General features: G+C 40.0%; 1 protein-coding gene across 6 annotated transcripts in view; it reads left to right on the top strand.

Annotated features, from left to right (window-relative positions):
* The first annotated feature begins 12,342 nt into the window (after positions 1-12,342).
* The window catches only part of VEPH1 (ventricular zone expressed PH domain containing 1), a 175,071-nt gene continuing 165,204 nt past the window's right edge, over positions 12,343-22,209 (top strand). For 5 of the 6 annotated variants that reach the window (XM_050965874.1, XM_050965876.1, XM_050965877.1 and 2 more), the window contains exon 1: positions 20,038-20,115. The gene's annotated coding sequence lies outside the window, so the exon portion shown is untranslated. Of the gene's footprint in view, positions 12,643-20,037; positions 20,116-22,209 lie in introns of those variants that run through there. The other variant, XM_050965875.1, reaches the window with a different exon arrangement.

Genomic DNA, 22,209 nt, shown 5'->3' with positions numbered 1-22,209 from the left:
AGCTCCTGGCTGCATGCTTCCTGGGACTCTGGGGTGTCTCCCTCCACCCCAGTAGCCTCACTCTCGGCTTCCTCTACAACCTCCCCCACTTCTCCCTGCTCTGAACTCTCCATCGTGCTCCTCGGATTGGCAGTGGGGTCACATCGAAGTATTGCATCCAGCTTCTTGTAAAAACAGCAGGTCGTGGGGGCAGCTCCTGAGTGGCGGTTTCCCTCACGGGCTTTGCAATAGGCACTCCGCAGCTCCTTTACTTTTACCCTGCACTGCAATGCGTCCCGTTCATGGCCCCTTAGCAGCAAGGACTTTGATATCTGCCCATAGGTATCATAATTTCTGCGGCTGGAGCACAGCTGTGCTTGCACAGCTTCCTCACCCCAAACACTGATGAGGTCCTGCAGCTCGGAAGTGTTCCATGCTGGGGCTCGTTTGGGGCGTGGAGGCATGGTCACTGATTGATTGATTGATTGATTGATTGAAGGAATTGGGTTTGTTTAGTTTGGAAAAGAGAAGACTGAGAGGGGACATGATAGCAGTTTTCAGGTATCTAAAAGGGTGTCATCAGGAGGAGGGAGAAAACGTGTTCACCTTAGCCTCCAATGATAGAACAAGAAGCAATGGGCTTAAACTGCAGCAAGGGAGATTTAGGTTGGACATTAGGAAAAAGTTCCTAACTGTCAGGGTTGTTAAACACTGGAATAGATTGCCTAGGGAAGTTGTGGAATCTCCATCTCTGGAGATATTTAAGAGTAGGTTAGATAAATGTCTATTAGGGATGGTCTAGACAATATTTGGTCCTGCCATGAGGGCAGGGGACTGGACTCGATGACCTCTCGAGGTCCCTTTCAGTCCTGGAGTCTATGAGTCTATGAGTCTATGATTGCACTCCACACCTGGCTGAGCAAACAGGACAGGGATTTTTAAAATTCCCGGGGCATTTAAAGGGCGGGTCACCTGAGCCCAGGGCAGTGGAGTGTGAAACGATGAGCAGAGTGGCTGAAAAGATATGCTGGGATACCTCCTAATACCCTGGAGGCCAATAAAAGTGCTGTTGGTGTCCACACTTGATGACCAGCGCTGCATCACCAGCACTGGAATCGCTACACCCGAGGCAGACCAGGTGTACAGCCAGCGCTGCAACCAGGGAGTTGCAGCGCTGGCTGTGCTTTGCAAGTGTGGACACAGAGTGAGTTGCAGCGCTGTAACCCCATCACCAGCGCTGCAACTCTCCAGTGTAGCCATGGCCTAAAGGTCTTTGCTTAAGGCAAGTGGTCTTTGGTACATGTTTCAACCCATGTCAGTACATTAAGGATGGAAAAGTATGTAACAATCCAAAAAGTGAAGAATGCAGCTGAACTAGTAAAGTACTCAATTTGTAAAGCATGCAGCTCAAATGGTACAAATTCAACTACTCAGTGAAGTTAGATCAGCTCAGTACAGTACATAAGAACCCAGCAACTGAGTTATGCAGCTCAATTAGCACAGTTTATAAAGCACGCAGCTCAATTAGTGAAGCACTATACCTAGGTAACAATGTGGGTGGAAATCTATTATTCCAAGTTAATGAGATATGCAGCTTGATCAGCAAACTATGCAGCTGGATAATTAAAATATGTAACCTGATCCCCAAAATATATATACAAAACTGACTAGTTAAAATTGCAATTCATGCATTAATGATAGGGAAAATTTGCTGAGCCCATAAAGGACTACATTGTATGTACTGACAATGGCTTTTGTTTCAGTTAAGGATGAGCATGCTAGAACACTCTCGAAAATGAAATCAGTCAGAAAGAAATTGAGTATGCCAACTTTTTCTATTTCTGATTTACTTTATTAACTGTACTGGACCTAGGTACATAGCAGATGTTCTCTTTTGTGATGCAGATGAGCTATTTCAAGCACTACAGACTAATAATGAGATTTGTTTATTGCTGCTAAACAAGGCTGCCAAACAGCTCCACATGCACACCCTATGATTGGATGGCTACAACTCTCAGACAGTGTCTGTTTTCTGGAGGCTACGGGCACAATCCGTTAGCTTTTTAGTCTTTACTCAGGGAAAATCTCCCATTGACTTCATCAGGAGTTTTGACTGAGTCTGGACTTCAGGGTTTGGCCTCTGGAAGTAAGCAGTTACTCTCAAAGTGTCAAAGAATATTAGTGTGGCATGACAGTAATTTAAGTGGAATCTAAGCAATGCTTTTGATGCAAAAATAATCATTAGAATGGTTAGAAAGTAGGTTTATTAATATGGAATTTGCTAAAATATTAGGCTAATATATAACATTTTATCTGTCAGGACAACTTCAAACCCTGCACAAAATCTCTTTAAATCTATGAAATAATATAAGTGTACTCATCATTGGGGCAGTTTACAGTCAAATGTTTTGCCCAGAGTTGCCTGTGATAAATTAGCCCATAAAGAAACAAGAGATTATTGAATATACTTCAGAGGGGTAGCCGTGTTAGTCTGGATCTGTAAAAGCAGCAAAGAGTCCTGTGGCACCTTATAGACTAACAGACGTTTTGGAGCATGAGCTTTCGTGGGTGAATACCCACTTTGTCGGATACATGCAGGTATACGTCTGTTAGTCTATAAGGTGCCACAGGACTCTTTGCTGCTTGAATATACTTACGTACGCTCCCAGAGTGCAGACTTCTCTCCCCTCACAAGACTGAATGCAGCAGGATGAAGCTGAGTCCTAAAAGAAGCTGGATATCTCTTGTTATGTCAGGTAGAATGTACAGGTATTGAGCCTAATCCTTTAGTCCTCACTCAGGCAAAATTCCCAACGGGTTAACTGGCTATATGCCTGATTAAGGACGAAGTCGACCAGTGCAGAGTACTTTATTGAGTACTTTAATGAGCTACATAATAGTTTGGCACATAAAAGATACTTCCTTTACAAAGGAAATGCTCTCACAGTTGCTCCAAGTGTACACTAGAGTCAGTGGACCTTTTTCTGGGTTAATTAATCCAGCTGGATTCAGTGGGAATACTCATCAAGTGCCTGATCCTGCAAGGTTCTTAAAGTCCTCAGTTCCATTGACTTGAATGAGAGTCCTTGATGGCACACAGCAGAATTGGGCCTGTAGTAATGATGAGTAGCTTAAGGAATGATTGCAGGGCTGAACCCTTATATCATGGTAGCTGAGAACAGAATTTGACCCCTTGAGGTTCCGGCTGGCTGCTTACCTGAACTGAAAGCAAAATTGTTTGAGATTCGCTAATCATTAGTCAAACTTGTAAATTATTATTACTATTAGGAAGTAGGGTGACCAGCCCTCAAGTGTGAAAAATCAGGACAGGGAGTGGGGGGTAATAGGAGCCTATATAAGAAAAAGCCCCAAATATTGGGACTGTCCCTATAAAATCGGGACATCTTGTCACCCTATTAGGCAAGATTTGCAACTTCTTAAATATTTCCATCAGTATTTTGTATTATCAAAGCTACAGTATTCTGCTTGTTTTTGCTTGCTAACTCTTGTAATACAAGAGTTTTCTGGGACCCAGTTAGGTTGTGGGGAGACAACCCTAATCTTAATGTTTTTATCATTGCTATTTGTTTAATTGTAACAAATATCATGATTTAAATGGCATCACTCTGACTGTGAAATTAATAGAGTTATCAAAACCCAAGTTGTTATATAACAATAGTTAATTATTTACAAGCCAGTCTGAGCTAAAGCAGTACGGTAGCTGTCAGCATTGTCATTATTAAAGTTAAAATGCTTTGTCTGAGTACTAGATAACATGACTCATTTAGGCTAAATGAAATGAATGCTGAATACTCTATTTCTCTTCACCATCATTGTTCAGTTAGTCAGACACAGCACAATAGCATGTATTTTTTTTCCCAACAAGATGTTTACTCCAAGAAATTTAATGAATACATAACAAAAAAATAGTTTTACTGGTTTCTTTCAAAAAAGGACAAACTGATCAAAGCTATTTAATTAAAAATTAAAGCTGAGAATGTTCTAAAATTGGGCAAACTATTTACAATGAATAATTTATTTGATAAATTTAGTCCTTTTTTTCTACTTGTCAGTTGTATGTGAAAAGCCTTTTGATTTTTTCATTCTTTGAAACTGGTCAACAGGCTCTTTGCATGAGCATATTTAAACTTACAAGTTGCTCAAGAACATTTTGCTTCACCTATGCCTTTGTTTCTATTTGTAATTCATGGTATATGATTGGGTCCCAAGATCAGATGGTATTGCTTCTGCTCCCTGATTGGACGATTAAAGTTTTTATAAACAGTCTGTGGAAAATCAAAGAGATTCTATCTAAATAGTTCTGCCATGTGAATACATCTTACAAGTATTCGTTTTACATGAACATTCACAAGAACAAAAAATTACTCAGATGAATGTTCACAGAAAACAAACAGATTTATGAATAATGTTGAAGCCAGCTGAGCATTAACAAGAAGAGAGGGTGAGCTTGACTGGAACTTACCTGTTTGTGAGTGACTATGGTAGTCCAGTAGGATACAAGCATCTTATTAGATTTGACAGCTTTCTTGCCCTTTAGTGAATGTCACTCCTGTTGCATATTGATTGGAGAGTGTGCCCTTAATAAAAGAAAGGACATAGTGGCTTTTTGTGGTCTCTTCATTTTTATGTTGCATGTACTATGATGAATATTTACATGGAGTCTTGGTGTTCAATGAGCTAGTGATCTTTCTAGTAAATGCTATTACATGGTGTTCCAGAATCTGATTTCTTTATTTTAAGAAAAATTAAGTCTCTGATTCCTTTGTTCCCAATCTGTGAATGGAAGGAAAGGGTGAGATTTTCAAAAGACCCTAAGTAATTTAGGAGCACAAGTCTGTTGATTTTAAATGACACCTGTGCTCCTAAGCTACTTATGCTACGTCTACACCGCATACTAGTGTTGGCGGCATACAGTGTACATGTAGCTACATGCTACAGTGAAAAGCAGGCTGCGTCTATACTGCAGTGTGTAGGTACATGTCAGTGAAAGGTTGGCAGAGGGGAGGCTGTGGGGACAAGCTGCCTTTTCCTGCTGCCTTCCCACTGCTGGTGCCTTTCCCCACCACTGGAGTCTTTCCTGCAGCAGGGAAAGGCTCCAGCAGCAGGGAGGTAGCAGGACAATACACGGCTGAAAATAGCAGTGTAGATAGGGAGGCACAGCTTGGACAAATAGAGAGATGTGTAGGGTAGGGTATGCAAGTACATACCCACATTCTTCAATTGTGTCTTTAAACACCTAAGCCACAGAGTCTACACTCTCTTTATACCCATGCTAAGGGGGCTACGTGACTATGTGTGCTACACGGCCATCAAAAGAAACACACAGTGTAGACATACCCTAAGGCACTTGAGAATATTCCACACCAAGCCAATGCTGTGATGCCTACAGATGGGGGAGCATGCCAAAGGGGAAGCGAAGTTTGAGGAGCCCCGCAGTGCACATACGATAATATTTAGAGCATCTGCACAATCTACTGTGTGTGGAGTCTCATTTTGGCATTTCAGTTGGACTGAGCATGGAGAAGTCCCCATTTCTCTATTCAATTCCCTAATAATTACTGAGTAAATAAAAAAGAAGAGATCACTTTCTGATCTAATAATCACTTTAGCTGTTTGGCTGCTGCTAAATGGCTTAAATCAGGAGTTCCCACATCTTAATAGAGATTGTTTCAAAAGGTTCTCAGTGTGATCACAGATGTGAAGGGATGTGGCTCACAAAACAAAGTTAACATCGGGTCTCCTTTCACTTTTTACTTTCATCTCCCTTATCTGTTTTGTTCCTCTCAGCTGGAAACAAGAAGAGGCAGAAACCTGTAATCAGTCAATCTCTGTGTGTGTGACCAACAATGATCTGCAAAGGACAGAATTAGAATCACTGTCTAGATACAGCCTGGTACAATGCACCAGCTCTGTTGCTGATTGTGTTAGCGATCAATGCATCAAGTGCAATGGAAAAGCAGCAGCAAAAGGGTTAAGATCTGAATGTGTCCAGGGTATAAAGTATAAAGCTAGGGTTGCAAATCTTTTTTGATGGATATTCTGAACAGTGATTAGATATTGAAGCCTCCAGCAGAACTTTCCCAAGGCCACTACTATCACTTTTCTCAGTAGTACCCACCAGTTTTCTTTCCCATGGCTGTCTCTCTCACCCATAAATCCTTCTCTTTTTTCCCTACAGCCCTGTTCCTTTCTTTGTTGCCTGGTGTGCCCTCCTGCCTGCTACTGCTCATGTTTTGCTTGTTAGTCTATCAGACATTCCTGTAGCACACGACACCTGCATTAATTGCAATGAAAGGTACATTTCACACTGGGACCACCTACTGCACTCTACTTCATGACAAGAACATAAAGAGATGATGGAAGGATGTGGTCAATGCTTGTCTTTTCTTTTGTAGCATAGCAGTCAAGCAGAAGGTTGTACCTGTGTACATATTTTGAGGACTGTGATTAGCTATATTCTGACTGTACAGCTTTTATGCTTGACTAATATAAAAATAAATATAAACTTTGCATTTCTACAGTTCCTTTCAGATGATGAGGGGAAAGAATGTCACAAATATTGGGGGAAATGCCGCTCAGATTGAACCTGATAATATCAGTCAGGTAGACTCACAATAGGAGAGGAACTGAGCCCATTAACTAATTCTTACAACAGCCTATGTGGCAGGCAAGTATGATTGTTCCCATTTAAAAAACATACTGCTGAGGCGCACAGAGGTTCAGTTACTTGCCCAAGGTGACCCAGTGAATCAATGGCAAAGCCTAGAATAGACTCCCAGGAGACCTGACTCCCACTCTTCCATTTCAATAGCTAGATCGCACTGGGACCTCACGTTTTCATAATTTATTTAGAAAACAATTGTTGTGTGTTTTTCCTCTGGGTTTTAATTTTTGACCTCTTTCGCAGAAGTATTAAGATAACAAACTATAATTTATATAGTGAGGCATTGAAGGAGAGGCTTGGAGAACACAGGATCATACTTTATTTTTAAATTAAATAGGAATTTTCCCCAGGATCATTAAAAGTAAATGTTCACTTGTTAATTTTCTGTTTGGTTACAAAGGCCATTGTTTGAACGAAGAGGGAAAACATGCTATCAGAGCTGTTTACAATGCAGTACAAATGAGAGAACAGACTGGAGGGGATATGCATTAATGAGCAAGGGGACTCTGAGCAGTGGGCAATAACGAGCACAGTCTTTGAAAATGTGTCCTTGCAGTTGGCTGGAGCGCTACCTTAGGTGTGCAGACGGTAGGGTGACCAGACCTCCTGATATTATCAGGACAGTCCCGATTTTAACACATTTGTCCGGCGTCCCAACCGCACATCAGTCGGGACACCCTTTGTCCTGATATCAGGGACCGCTCACCATCACCGCCAAAGTCTTGGGGCTGGTGTGGTGATGCTTCCTGGGGCAGCTCCTGGTGGTGTGCCTCCCCTCTGGCAGGAGCCTGCAGTGTTGGCGGCCCCTAGGCACAGAGGTGAAGGGGATCTCCACATGCTGCACCGGCTCCCTACTGCCGAATCAGAGCTGCGGGGGTGGGGCTTACAGGCACTGGCAGCGGGCAGAGAGCCCTCCACCCCTCCACCACACCACACGCACCCAACCTGACCGTAGGAGCCAGAGGGACCTGCCGGATGCTTCCTGGGAGCCACCCCAGGTAAGCACCGCCAGGACTCCCCACCTTGCACCCCAGCAGGTCCCTCTGGCTCCTAGGGTCGGGACGGTGGGGGCAGGGAGTTTTCTGCGCGCTGCAGGCACCTGCAAGCCCTGTTCTGCGGCTCTGGCAGCGCTGGGGCTGAGGACTGCTAAGCTGCTGCCCAATTCACTTACCCACATTGGCAAGCAGAGATTGCACCTGGTGGTGTACATCTGCTTGATGTACAATCGGGATGCCATTTGTCCCGATATTCAGGTAAAATTTAAAATTTGGTAGTGAAATAGAAAACTAGTTGATTTAGAATGTCCCATTAAACCTGATTGTGATCTGTTATCTACTGGCAATTTTGGTTTTTTTAGATTGTTTTCAGGTGTAACGCAATTTACGGTAGGGATATGTAGTTTATGGTTCTGAACCACAGTGGACAAACTACAGTGGACATGTAATAACACGTAAGAATCACAGAGACTGCATGGTTCTTTTCAGTGGCTAGCTAGCTAGCTAATGGTCTTCAGCCGAAAACCCCACCTGAAATGGCAATGGCAAGGGAGGAGCTAACTACCAAAAATCAAAAAAGACAGAATGGGAAGCCAGTTACACCTGGATTCAGAAATCCTACTAGTGTGATTCAAAAGCCTTTTGTAAAGCATGCAAGAAGGAATTTAGCATTTGCCATGGCGGTGAGTCTGATGTTAAGCATCATGCTGATTCAAAAAATTATGAACAAAACTCCAAGACTCACAAGAGCAATACCCTGGTCTCACATTTTTTCAGCAGGCCAAATGAATCCTTCAGTAACAAGGTTATTGCTGTTGAGCTAACTCAAGTTTACCACACAATAGTCCATCAACACTCCTATCGCTTGTGTGACTGTGAACTTAAGCTGGCGCCTACCTTGTATCCAGATTCAACGATTGCAAAGCATGTCAGTTGTGGCTGGACTAAAGCAGAGGCATTGATAAAAAATGTGCTGTCACCACTCTCAATAGAATTTTTAAAAGACCTCAGCAAGCCAGACGGTTCCTATTTCTCAGTTGCCACAGATGCATCTAACAAGGGCAGTGTGAAAACTTTCCCCTTATTGCTGAAATACTGGACACCTGAACATGGGGTCCAAGATAAACTGTTAGACTTCTATGAGCAAAGTGAAGAGACTGCAGAGGCAATAAGCAACACATTACTAGAAAAACTGCGATACACAACCTAGACTTAAACAAAGTATCTTCCTACTGTGCTGATAATGCAAATGTGAATTATGGAAAGCAACAATCAGCGTACCAGAATTTAAAAAAACAAAACGAAAACATCTTGCCTGCAAACTGCCCTGCCCATGCTGTGCACAATGCCGTGAAACATGCTAGCAATACCCTGCAAGTTGACATTGAGACTCTGGATGTTCAGTCATTTCAGCAGTTCTGCTAAGAGAGTAACAGCATTGAAGGATCTGTTTGACTTTGTGGATATGGAGTATTCCACTTTACTGCGCCACGTTCCGACACGCTTGTTAAGTCTTTTCGCAGCGGTAAACAGGCTTGTAAATACATGGCAGGCTGTTAAGTGCTACTTTGTTACTCTAGGCCGTGAGAAGTGCTCAAAATCTCTATGGGTGCTGTTCTCAGTTATGGAAAACGGTGAACAAAGTGAGGGGCCGAACAAAGTTGAGGTTCATCTGTTTTCCTCCAGAATGTCCTGAAAATCTTCAATGATACTGTGCTCTGTTTGGAAAATGAGAGTATGACAGCATGCGAAGTGTATGCCATAATGAATACTCTGAGAATAAAACTTCAGCAATGGAAGAATGACAAATTCTTTGGCTCCAGAGTTGAAAATGCATTAACTGAGATGCTGCCTGTCACTGCTGCATGTCTCCAGAAAGACTTCGTGAAATTTTATGATGTGTTGATCCTATATTTAGAGAAATGGTTTGATTTTTCAACAACCGGCTACTTGTTCAATACCCAGTGCTTGAATATCAAAGTTAATAGGGCATTTGAATACAAGGATCTGTCAGCGGCCATGACAGCTGTAAACTTCCAGAAAACAGTGGATCTTGATCTGCTCTAAGATGAGTACTGTATCATCAAAGACATCAACTCCAAGTTGGAGCTTACTCAGTTGGGGAACTCTGGTCTCAAGTGCTGAGAAACAAGGACGGTAGCACTGAATTCCTGAACATGACAAAGCTGGTGTCATACGTGCTCAGTATACCAGTAAGCAACGAATACACCGAGCGTGTATTTTCAATTATGAAAGATGCATGGACTGGTGTCCGGAATTGAAGCAGCATAGACTTGGTGTGGAGTGAAACCCTTGTCAGAATGAATTTCCAGATGAGTTGCAAGGACTGCTGCAGCTTTGTGATTGCCCAGAAACAAGTCATGACTATGGCAAAGTCATCCAAGAAGTACTAGACTTCTGGCATGTCTGAGAAGTATGCAAATTGGGAAGCTGATTTATTGACTTAATAAAAAACCAGGCCCTTTACCCCGTTGTTTGTTTAGTGTACAAATAAATCTGTATGTTTAAATATGGATTACATAAGTCTATAATTATATGGATTAAATAAGTCTATAATTTAGTCGGGGGGGGGGGCATGACACTTACTGATTCCAGATCTCTGTGACTTAGTTTGCTTCAGCCCCAGCTTCAGCCACTGACAGCTAAAGGCAGGACTGTGGGCCTCCCCTCTATGACTGTGGCTGTGGCTGGAGCCAGGGCTAGAACTGTGACCCTTTGCTCCCCTGCCCTGCAACTGGGTCTGACTTTGCAACCAGGATTTTGCATCCCTGTCCTGTGGCTTCAGCCGGGGGCTGGAGCTGGAGCCCTGTGCCCCTGTCCCCATGGCTGCTGCTCAGGGCTGGAGCTGGGGCCTTGAGTCCTTGCCCCATGGTTTGTGGTGTGGGCTGCAAAATCTTCCTTCACTGCCTTATGGGTCCCAATCCTGTAGTGATTGCCACATATATTTACCTTTACCCATAGTCCCAGTGATGTCCATGAGACTGTTGACAATGAGTAAAGTTAAGCACATGCTTAAGATTTTGCAGGATTGGGGACATATATTGCAACAAGACTACTCATGTAAGTGGGTTAATGAAGCTGACTTGTATCTCAATTTGATAGTAATAGGCACTTTCATAGCACCTTTCATTTAAAAATGTCAAAGCAGTGTACAATCATTAGGTATTGTACTAGTAACATGAGTTGATTTGTATAGAAGCTTCTTAAAGGCAAAACAACAGACTGAAAGAAAATAAATCTAAGTATTTTATTAAGTCCCCAAATCAATATAAAACATATGCATGGCCTTTAAAATAATCATTAAATACAGATAAAACAAAGGAGTTGAAAACCATCTCTTCCTTTACTTACCTGCTGATAAGTTATGATCTTCAGCTGCAGATGTCTGAGTGCCATTAACAGCTGCTCAGTTTTGGATGTTGTCAGCCTCCATAAGGATTTTGTATTTCCTAGTCTCACATGCCAAACCCCCAAAGATGTAAGAAGAGGCATGTAGCAGTCTGAACTATTAGTATTAGTGATCAGCTATGGCAGTGAAAAACACAGATGCCTGACCTCAGGTCTTGACAGGAAAAAAACAAAAGCCTTTTCAGTTCACCTTCAGTGAGAGTTGTTTATGAATCAAGTAAACAGAGTAGATGGCTTTTATCTCAAGGCCACTTCTAATTAAAAGTTGGGTTTTTTTGGCATGCATTTCTCTGGGTGGCTCAGCATGTAGCTAGTCTGTACAGCACTCACCATCAAAAATGGAGGACATATACATCTGCATGTGCTATAAAATGAATTTTTAAAAAGAGCATGTGAAAGGTCCTTCTTGTAGCTGTGAAAAAACAAACATTCTAAAAAAGATGGTACAAACACTTCACCTTCACCCTCTGTGGGGACATAGTCTTCATTCTCCCATGGCAGGCTGGGAAAGTTTTGCTTTGTGATTGCATGGAAGAGAGGTTTCCCAATATAGTCTGCTTCTCTTGATGATGCTCCAGTTGATACCACCTTTGCTGTCACTGGAAAAACTTCAGCCTCAGGATCATCATCTGCTATTGATTAGGGCTATACCTATAGACTTTCATACACTAAGAAGAGAGCTCAGTTTCAGACCATGGAAGAGAGAGTATGGTGGTGCATAGCTGTAGTTGTAGCCAATTCACTGTGAAGCTGTAACATACTTGTCCACGGAAAGCAGAAGAAGAAAAAGTAGCCAGTCATGCTTAACATTCAAGGAAAGCATGTACAGTGTAGGTGTAAAACATTGCTGGATTTAGAAAGGATTTCTCCAGTATAACTGCCAAGCTTTGGATACATGTTACTGACTGCATCAGTTAGACTTGCCCTGGCGTTTGGTCTAAATTGGGCAAGTGAGACTGGCTTATCTCAATTTGATGAATTGGTGTGATACAGCCAGTGCCAGTTGATACAATATCTTTCCTTTAACAGGGTCCACTTTTTCTTTTTCGTCCTTTTGGCTTGCCTACCCTCAGACTAATGAACAGGTTCAATCATATTGATTTCTGACAAGAGGCCCCATAATTTATATTAACTTCTAAAACTTCCTCATACTCTAAGCAGGTTATTCATTAACTGAATGTAACCACTGGCTGTTACATAAATCCTTTTAACTAATTCAAATTACATATCAAGCTCAGAGAATTTTCACTCGGGCTGCTGCTGAAGCTAAGCTTTGCAAAGAATTAGTTCTGATTTGTTTTTGAATGCTAGAGTTAGGGGAAATGGAGAGAAGATATTCATTTGCTTGATTCCACATGACAACTCCAGGGTAACTGAATAGACTGTACGGTTGGTTTGACAAGGCTATGCACTGAGCCAGCAGCTTCACATACCAGAGAGAGGGGGCTGAAATGGGGACTCTAACAATTGTAATGGATTTTCTCAGACTTTCTCTAAAGATCAACTATTTTGTCTTCAGTTGTTAATGTTTTTCAGAGGTTTCCCTTCTGAGAGGTATGAATAACTAAATGAATATGCATTTGTGTAGGATTTTTCAACAATGAATAAATAATTACTGCAATTCAAATGTACAATAGCACATCCAAATATTAAATAATGAAATAGTTTTTCTGAGACAGCAGAAGTGGTATAATGATTGTTGATTAGTTTGTGTGGATTGAAGTACTACAGTTATTATGCTTGTGTAAGTGTATTTCAATAATATACATACAGTGCATGTTGGAAACTTGCTTCAAATGCCATAGAGAGGGGAAGCAATGTTTCCCCAGCATGGTGTGTTGCAGTATATGCACTAATCCTACAATGTTCTTAATTCTCCCCCTGGGGTTCATTGCATTTTGTTTTATTCCCTATCCCAACCCCACCCCCAGGCACTGTATATAAGGTAATGCACTATTACTGCCTTTGTTTCAGGGCAACTCTGTACAAAATTCAGACTAGAGAAGGCACTGGCCCTGTTAAAAGATTTGCTAAAGAGAAGCCCACTGGATTGTCAGACACATGAAGGAAATTCAGGGTTAGTTCAGTAATCATTCTTGTAGAGGGCTCTATGGGACAGCCACTCTGAATTCATTTTTATTACTACATTTCAACCTTCACTTTGCTAGTGGACTTCTTACCAGTCTCCCTCTGGCTTCTTCATTCTGTAAGTCTCTCCACTCTCACTCTCTCATAAATGGCAGAAAGGTTTTTTTTTTTTTTTACTTTTGTAAGGTTTCAAATTGAGTTCCCTCCCCATTCCACCCCTGTGTTATAGAAAAATGTCCACAGGGATTGAGATCTCATTCAAGAAACATTTTAAAATACCAGCATTATATAGCCTCGCAGTGCCAATGAGTGTACTGGTATGTGTTCTATGATGTACTTAATAATTTTCCTTTAAGGGTAGGAAACAATGTACTTTTTTTGCTTGTAAGTATAATTTAATTTCTATTTAATATAATATTTTCAAATATTAGAGATATTCAGAAATATTTACCCAAAAGATATAATTTGTTGGTATTTAACAAAATATAAATCATAATAGGTTTCATAAAGTGTTGTCACATAAAACACAATTAAAGCTGGCTGTATGTTGTGTAGTACATTAAACCCTGTGATTTTTTATTCTTTGTCTTATTGCAAGAAAACTCCATCTCTATGGTATGTAAAATGTCAAGTATATACTAAGAGTTTGAGCTATATATGATATTTTTCTGTCAAGAAATAAGAGGGTTGTGAAATCAGCCCTTGGAAGTGGAAGTGTATATTTGTGTATTTATTACAGCAGTTATGTCCTGCTTTGGTTGTGCAGCCAAAACTCCCACAGAGATCAGTGGTAGTTTGGGTTGGATTAGGCAGAATCAGACTCTTAAAAACTAAACATTCCCTAAAATATAAAGGTATAACAGTTTATGAAAATTCAGATTATCATATGAGAAATGCTTTGCATGCCAGTTTTGTTTCTGGGAAGAATTCTTAAGTTTTGTTCCAAAGTATACAAGGGAGAATGTATATTGCTTTGATTTTGATAGAAATTCCTTTCCTTCGGAGAGATGAATCTGAAGATTCAGTGTATAACTCTTGAGAATATACCTTACAGATGTGTTTAATGAAAATAAAATTTCCAAACTGAATGTGAGAATCAGATGTCAATAATGTTCCACCACACAATAACCAGAGCAACGTATTTATAAAACAGTTGATTAATTTAAAAAAAAAAACCTTAAAATTAATTGACTTGTCAGTGCTTGTTGCTTCATCTGACAGAGCACAGAATCCACAGGTTTTTTAGTCGAAATGAAGTGTGGAAACCTGTCATGACAGAATGAAAGTGAGAGGCATGTAGAAGACAATAGTTGTCTTGTGGGAAGAATTTAAATGTATGCAGCTAATCTTATGGGAACTGCTGTAGTCCATTCAGACTTTGTGAAAAAGATGCTCTTTCAAAATAATCTTTCATCCTTTTCTTTCACTGAAAAATCTGAGAACTTTATTGAAAAGTTGCAAGACAAAGTGTTCTAGATTAACCAGCCAATGATCTGTAATAATAACATTTTAAAATCAAATTATTAGAGTTACATTTGGGGATATTTTGTCCCAAATATTTTGTCAAAATGTATATTGTGTATTCATTGTGCATATGAACATTCTGAGGAGACTTTCAGACCAAAGGTAACTAGGAAATGCACCCAGGCATGATTTTACTATGCACGAGAGGTACCTATGAGAAGAAGGATCCAGTGGTGTTGGTATATTACAAAGCCTCTGTGATTTTTTGTTTTTATTTTAATTTTGGAATCCCCCTTTTCTTCATTTAGCTGAACTGTCCTTTCCTGTCAAGGATAATTAAATAGGAAAAAAACATCCTAAGTGATTGGAATCCTGTGTAATACACAAAATAAGCATTCTTGTTTGAAAATAATTCTGATCCTTCTAGTGTTGCCAGAGGAGTAAAATAAAACCAAATGCGTAACTGCCCAGAACATGCATTTCCCTACATGGGATGCAAATATGTGAAATTTTGAGCTATTTTAAGGCACTAATTCTGCAAACCCCTGCACATGTAATTTACATACATGAATAATCCTATTGAGTTTAATGGGATTACTCATACGTTTAAGCTTTTCAGGACTGGGTCCTAAATGTAGAATCTTCAGTCCTCTGGTTTGAAGTGGCTCCTAAATTTAGCAAAGCGCACCCTCCCATTTCTGGCTGTAGCCTGCAGTACCTTTTTGTCATGTCCATATACAATGCGTAAAAGGTAAAAATTTACTGATACTATTTTGCCTTTCTATAGTTTCTTCCAGCCAAGGATGTCAAAGTACTTTATAGAGTTTAATAGATTAAATCTGTTACCAAACCATTGAGATGAGCAAAAATGATTTTCTCCATTTAATAGAGTTACTGAAGCACTGAGAAGTTGTGTCTTGCATAAGAGCACAGAGAAAGTTCATGGCATAGCAAGATCTCTGGCCTCCTGGCTCTTCAATTGCAAGATCCCTTTAATAAAGAGATTTCTCCTTCTCTGCTATTCTTTCCCTGACCTGTATATTTAAATCTAAATTATTTGATGTAGTTATAGGCACTCTGTAATTCCCCATCAGTTTGAGCACTGCCTGTATGCTAATTTTTAGATCACTTTTAGTTCCTGGAACATATATATTATCTTTAGTCCATGCTAAAAATAGAAAGCAAAGAGCTATTGGCTCCCGTTGTTAGTTGGTGCCAGAGTAAAGAACAAAATTAAAATTTACTGGAAATACTCCAACTTTAGCAAAATGGGCTGATTTTGTAGCATGTCTACTATTATGTCACATTGCAGCCTGAAAACATAACCATGCATAATGTCCACAACAAATTAACACATAACAAACAAGAGTGGAGTTTGGAGAAAGGTGGAAGGAGTTGACGAATTCCACAAGTTTCCTGTTGGATACACTTTTAAACTGGCATAATACTATAGACCTTTTTTTTTTCAAATCAAGGCTGTCCTAGTCCAATGATGATTGGCACTCAGCAGCTGTCTTGCCTTGATGTGTTAGATCACAACCTTGTCCATGGCTTTAGGAGCAGACAGGAGCTATCTGTAATGGGTTTGAGTGTCTGGAGCCTATCATGGATATGACATCACCCAGGATTTTGTGCTGTGTGCTCAGCCTACTTTTGAAGCTGGGCACATGTCAGTGTGCATTGCTAAGTAACTTCCCTCACAAGATATTCACTGGTCTAGCCGAGTACTTGCTGAAGTGGCCACCATTGAGTACCTCCATTTTTGGATGTCCAACCTGAAGAAACTTTGGCTCTGATTTTTTACAGCTTCAGTTGAAGGCAACAGAGGATGGTCTGAACCTTTGAAAATCAGGTCCCAAATGTCTGAAACTAGGTGACCCAAATCAGAAACCATGTAGGAATTTTTTTTCTTTCTTTGTATTTTTTTTGTTTTGCATGCTCCAGTTGCTTGGGGCACAACTTAATCCATAAATTTAAGATTTCTCCCTTTTTGCACTGTTTTCAGTGACATGGCACTGTCTGGACGAAAATTAGCAACAATAGTTTCATTATAAATACTTTAAAAATAAAGACTGTGGCTGCAATTCTTGCAAAATTTGCTTTGCTTAAGTATGATGTTATTTCCAGCCCAGCCCACTTGTATTTCTAATTTATCTATTTCTGTAGAATCTAAGCACCTAAGGCAATATTAAGACTCACAGTTAGGTCCAGTTGCCTTTATACTTGGAATTTTTATTGTTTCTCTTCAGTTATGAGAGCAATTATTATGCATAGAGGTGAGTGTTTTGCATCAAACGCTGAAACCTGTCAGACTAGGTTTCATTCTGATAACCTCTAATAAGGAGTTCTGATAAGAATGCTGTGCCTCCAGCTACCAAGAGATCACCTTGGACACTAATATCTTCAAGGTCCCCAATGAGAGTGCATCTGTCTCAGCGGGTTATGGAAAGGGAAACCTGTCCTAAAATACATTAAAATGGACATTAAAATTAGGAATTGGACTTTGATTTAGATCTGGAAATGCACAGAGTACCAGTGGAAGAAGCAGAGCACCTAAAGTAATGTGTCTAACATTTTTTCTGCTTAATTATTATTAATGTTTACTATGGTAGCTGAAGGACCAACCGAGAATAGGGCCCCATTGTGCCAAGTACTGTTCAAACACCAAGGAGTAGATGGTCCCTGCCCTGAAAAGCTTACAATCTAAATAGAAAAGTCAGGGTAGAGGGAGGGGTAAAACACACGCAAGCAGAGCGAAGAGTGTGATGGTAGCAAATGGCATGCTTGTTCCACAATATTTTATTTTAGGGAGGTGGGCTACTTAAATGCTAACTCATTTTATAGCAGAGAACAGAGGTAGGTGAAATAGCATCAAGATGCTCATGAGGAGAGATGAGGAACCATGCTTTGAGGAAGTATTATCAACCACCCAGACCCTACAGGAAATGTTACTTTAGTGGCCTATGAAACTGGTTTCCTTGTACGGAGAAGCAAAGAGAATAAACGCTGTATTTAATCACAAGAAAATGCTATGGTTTGCTCACATTAATAAAAATTATCGGATAATAAGAAGCAAACAGCATAAGCTTGTAATGAACAAGGAAGTGCTTAAATCTTCTCCTTATAAGAGCTGAAATGTCCTGCATGTGTAAATCTTTTCAGCAGTGTTACATAATGAAACTTTTAAGGAGATTTGTCATAATTAGAAGTTAAGACACTGTAGCTTTTTGAAGAGGTAGCCTCAATTTCAGAGAACATACAGTAAGGAAATGTCTTCTGGCATTGTCCTTAATACGTTCTATAAAAACTGCTAAATGGAATCTGTTTGAGGCAGGGAGCTAAACCATTATGAAAGATTGAGATGCCTGATTTTCCCTTTCCTGAGGTACAAATCAGGAGTAAATCCACTGAAGTCATTGCTGTTATACTGGTGTAAAATTGGTACAAATGAGAGGAGAATAAGGCCTGGAATCCTTTTTGTAATCTGGCGATGAGGAGAGTGCCTAAATGGGAGCTGAGCTCTGCTGAAAATCTGGCCTATAGCAGATGCAGACACCTTCACAGGTTTCTGGAGTATGCCTCAAAATATCACTTTCCTCAGAGAGAGGAAGAGATTTAGAATGTTCCATTTGAAACAGTGACAGCATAGCCGAATAATATCCTGTGCTTTGGTGACTAAAATATGCACATATGTCAGTTTGGTCTCTAATTAGTTATAATATAAACTGAGACCAACCTGTTGTGAATGTGGGAGGATTTCCAAAGACTGTTTGCAATAGTATTGGCTTCTTACACTATGGGTCAAATTGTCTGTTGGCATAATTCCCATTGACTTCAAAGAATTTCACAAGCAGAGAATTTGGCCCTATAAAATAGTTGTCTTAAACTATGTTTTTTATCCATATTTCCAGTTAAAGGAGTAGTGTGGTCTAGTGATTTGGTGAAGAGAAACAAGAATCAAGACTCTCTGTGTCTGTTGTGGATCTTACCACAGATTGATTGTGTGACTTTAGGTAAATCACTTAACGTTTTTGTGATATGGATATAATGATATTTACCAATCACACATGGTATTATTATTAATTATTTTATTAAATTAAATTAAAATAGACAATGCTTGTAACCTTTCTTCTCTGAAAATTCAAGTACCTCTGAAGAAGGGTAGACTCAGTGACTGGAAGAAAGGGCCCCGCTTCACTAATTATCCATTAAGGAGATATAGTGGGTGAAATCCTGGTCCTACTGAAATCAATGGGAGTTTTGCCATTGAATTCATTGGGGGCTGAATTTCATAGTTTAAGACCATAAGGTACCATTAAATCCTGACTTCCTGTATATCACAGGTCCTTAAATGTAACCCAGTTAGCCCTGTATTGAGCCCAATAATTTGTGTTTGATTTTCCAGAAAGGAATCCACTCTTGATTCAAAGACATCAAGAGATGGCGAATGAACCACTTCCCTTGGTAGTTTGTTCCAATGGTTAATCCCCCTCACTGTTAAAAATTTCTGCCTAATTTCCAATTTGAATTTTTTCTGGCTTCTGCTTGTAGTCTTTCTCTGCTGCTTTGAACAGCCCTTTAATACCTGGTATTTTTTCCCCCTGAAGTTACTTATAACCCCATTTATTTCACCACATCTCTTGAACAACTGATTACCATTTAATGCATTGTTGCTGGCTTAGATTTGGTTCTGCTCCCACACCTCACAAGGCAGTCTTGGGGAAGTTAAAATTCAGGAGCATTGTAGGTGAAATAGCCTTTCCAAAAGCTCAAAGAGAGGGTGCTTGCATTTCAACTTGTGAGATCAAAGTGCGTGTTCAAAGAGTGGACATGGACATGGACATGGACCGCAGGCTTGTCCTGACTCGAGCATCGATGTAGGTCGTGTGTGCAGAGATTGTGTGATGCTGTTTATTAAATCAATGATAAAAGCTCAAGTAATGTTCAGGTCTTCCTTTGTATTCATGAGCTGTTTTATGGAATGGCCACATTTATTCTTTGGGATAGTAAAGCTTCTCTCTGGTTGTTTTATTCACTTGCCCTCTTTCTTTCAAAAAGCATAAGCTTACTGGGGTCTTTTTACATTCTTCCCAGGGAAGGATAGCTTTTCACTAACACAGAGAGTTCTGTTTTCTCTATTAGACACACACCGCACTCACTTTGAGTAGGCTTCTGTTTTGTCCTAGGAACAGAGCATTTCATTCACATAAGGCCACTTTGCATTTAGGTTATTCTAGTCACCTGATCAAGCCACTGGTAACTTTTAGGCTGCTTTAGTCTGCATTCCTTGAATTCCTTACTCCTGGCACTGTAATTAACAGCTTCAGGTTCACTGGTTAACAGTACATTCCATAACTTTCCACTTGTTATGCCCTTGGATGCTGCCTGTTGTAGCATAAAGGCAAAGCTGAATATCAACCAAGTTCAACTCTGCAGCTGTGCCACTAAAGAATGTCATTGGGGAGCCACGCACAGGTAAAAAATCACCTGTTTGTATTTGTTGTTCTGTGGATTTTCATCTTTAAATGTAAGAAATACTGAATATGAATACAGTGGGCCTGCTTCTCTCATTCATATCAATGACTTCTCATGACTTGTATGTAGTTACTCCTGATTACCTCACTGTAGTTGACAGGAGAATCTAGTCCATTGTGCTTTTAGTTTGGTTGATTTAATTTGCACATTCTACTAGCTCTCTTTCTGTTTTGTTGTGAATGGTCCAGAAAAAGTAAAATCTGCTGCACTGATACAAATCTTTGCAGTTAAAATATAAAATCTAAAATAGTAGGCTCACCGCAGGATGAATGCAGTGTATTTGGCATGTTATTTAAGTAGAGACTGTTGTTTCGCTGAATTATTTCCAAAAAAGACCTCAGTGCTCTGCATCAGTTTTGACCTTTGTTTGATATTTTACAATTGTTTCTGAAAAAAAGGCATAAAACTAGTGTAAATGAGATTATAAATTTAGCCTGGTACATTGAATTACAAATATAAGAGATCTGAACAGATCACAGGTGGTTGTACGTGAACTGTTTACTTACAACACTGCAGGTAGAGCTCAAATTAAGGTCCCAGGTGAGATGAGTTTTTGCGGCCTTGAGTGTATGATCCATTGTGAGATACACCTGACTGAACCTCTTTCTTGTAGAATCAATGAGGATTCTTTATGACAAGAATTATTATCTGTACTGATAAAATTTTGCTTTGGAGACAGCCCACTGGTACTGTATTTATATATTTTTTAATCAATACAACTTGAAGCATTTTCCATAATGTAACCTCTCCACATTTTTTAAAATGCCATTTTATGGTGTATCAAAAATAAATGAAATGTGTATGCTATGAGTAGGCATTTTGAGAGTTCTCTTACCCAGGACTGACATCAATTCTAAGTGGTAGTATCACACAGGTATGACCAGTCAGTGTGCTGGTGGAAACTATACATGGGAATTAGAAATACATTAAAAAGTTTCATATTTGACCATATAATATACATATTGCTTAGGCATGGGATTCTCTGTGCTAATTATATATGAAGGATACCTCAAACCTATACAGTATACATGCCTTCATTAAGACCTTGCTCTCCTCGGTCCTGCATGCATGCATGCACTGAGCCCTCCAGTCAAAATGCTATCCCTGACCTGTTCTGCTGCCTGCAGGCAGCTGCAGAGATTGAGTTTCCTGCATATCTCTTAGAGAGTTGCCCTTTGGTTTCATCTCCTGGCTTTTGGGTCAATGTGTATGTACAGAGGGTCACCAATGGACATGGAGTCACTCAAATAAATTATGGGTCACCACAGATTGAGGTGAGAAGGTCTTGGGCAGGTAAGAAACAGCTTCCGTATTGCAAGTACACAGAATAAGTGAGATTTATCCATGAGGAGGAATCTGGATGAGATCAGGAGCTGCAAAACTTAAGTCCAGCCTTGTTTTGAGCCATGCTCCTTACAACCAATAACTAGTATGCATAGGTTTCGTTTAAGGTGCACTCCCTGTCACTTCTAGAGGCTCTCTATGGCAGATTGCTAGCAGTAATGCAGCAGCTTGATTTAATGCAGAAATTCCAGGCAAGTATGGTTACATTTGATCCCATCTTTTGACTCTTACACCACCTTTCTTATCCAGCCCCACCATACAACCAACCACCCCACAAATAATTCATTCTTTGCAAGATTCTGCCTTTACCATGCTTATGATACATGCATTTCTCCTTAAACCTCCAAACACTTTCAGACATGATTTATTTTCAAAACTCAGAATATTCACACTTCACTGTTAGCACACTTATGGCAAATTCTGCTCAGTTACATTGGTATAAATCTAGAGTATGGCACTGAAATAATTTATACAAATGCAAAAGATAGCAGAATCTCACCATTAGTCTTGGTAGCTGTTAAGAGCTAGACTCAGGAAGACATTTGCAATGTGTAGCAACAATAACAACATTATTGAACCTACTAACTCATGAACAATGCTACATATTCTTATATCAATAAATTGCACTGTTTATATCAAGTATCTATGTAATCATATATCTTTTATATAGTACTCCTACAATGGTAGCCA

Source organism: Gopherus flavomarginatus, chromosome 8 (assembly GCF_025201925.1).
Source record: "Gopherus flavomarginatus isolate rGopFla2 chromosome 8, rGopFla2.mat.asm, whole genome shotgun sequence".
Taxonomy (NCBI): Eukaryota; Metazoa; Chordata; order Testudines; family Testudinidae; genus Gopherus; species Gopherus flavomarginatus.
The sequence above is the reverse complement of the archived record's forward strand: the minus strand, read 5'-3'. Positions and strand labels throughout refer to the sequence as shown.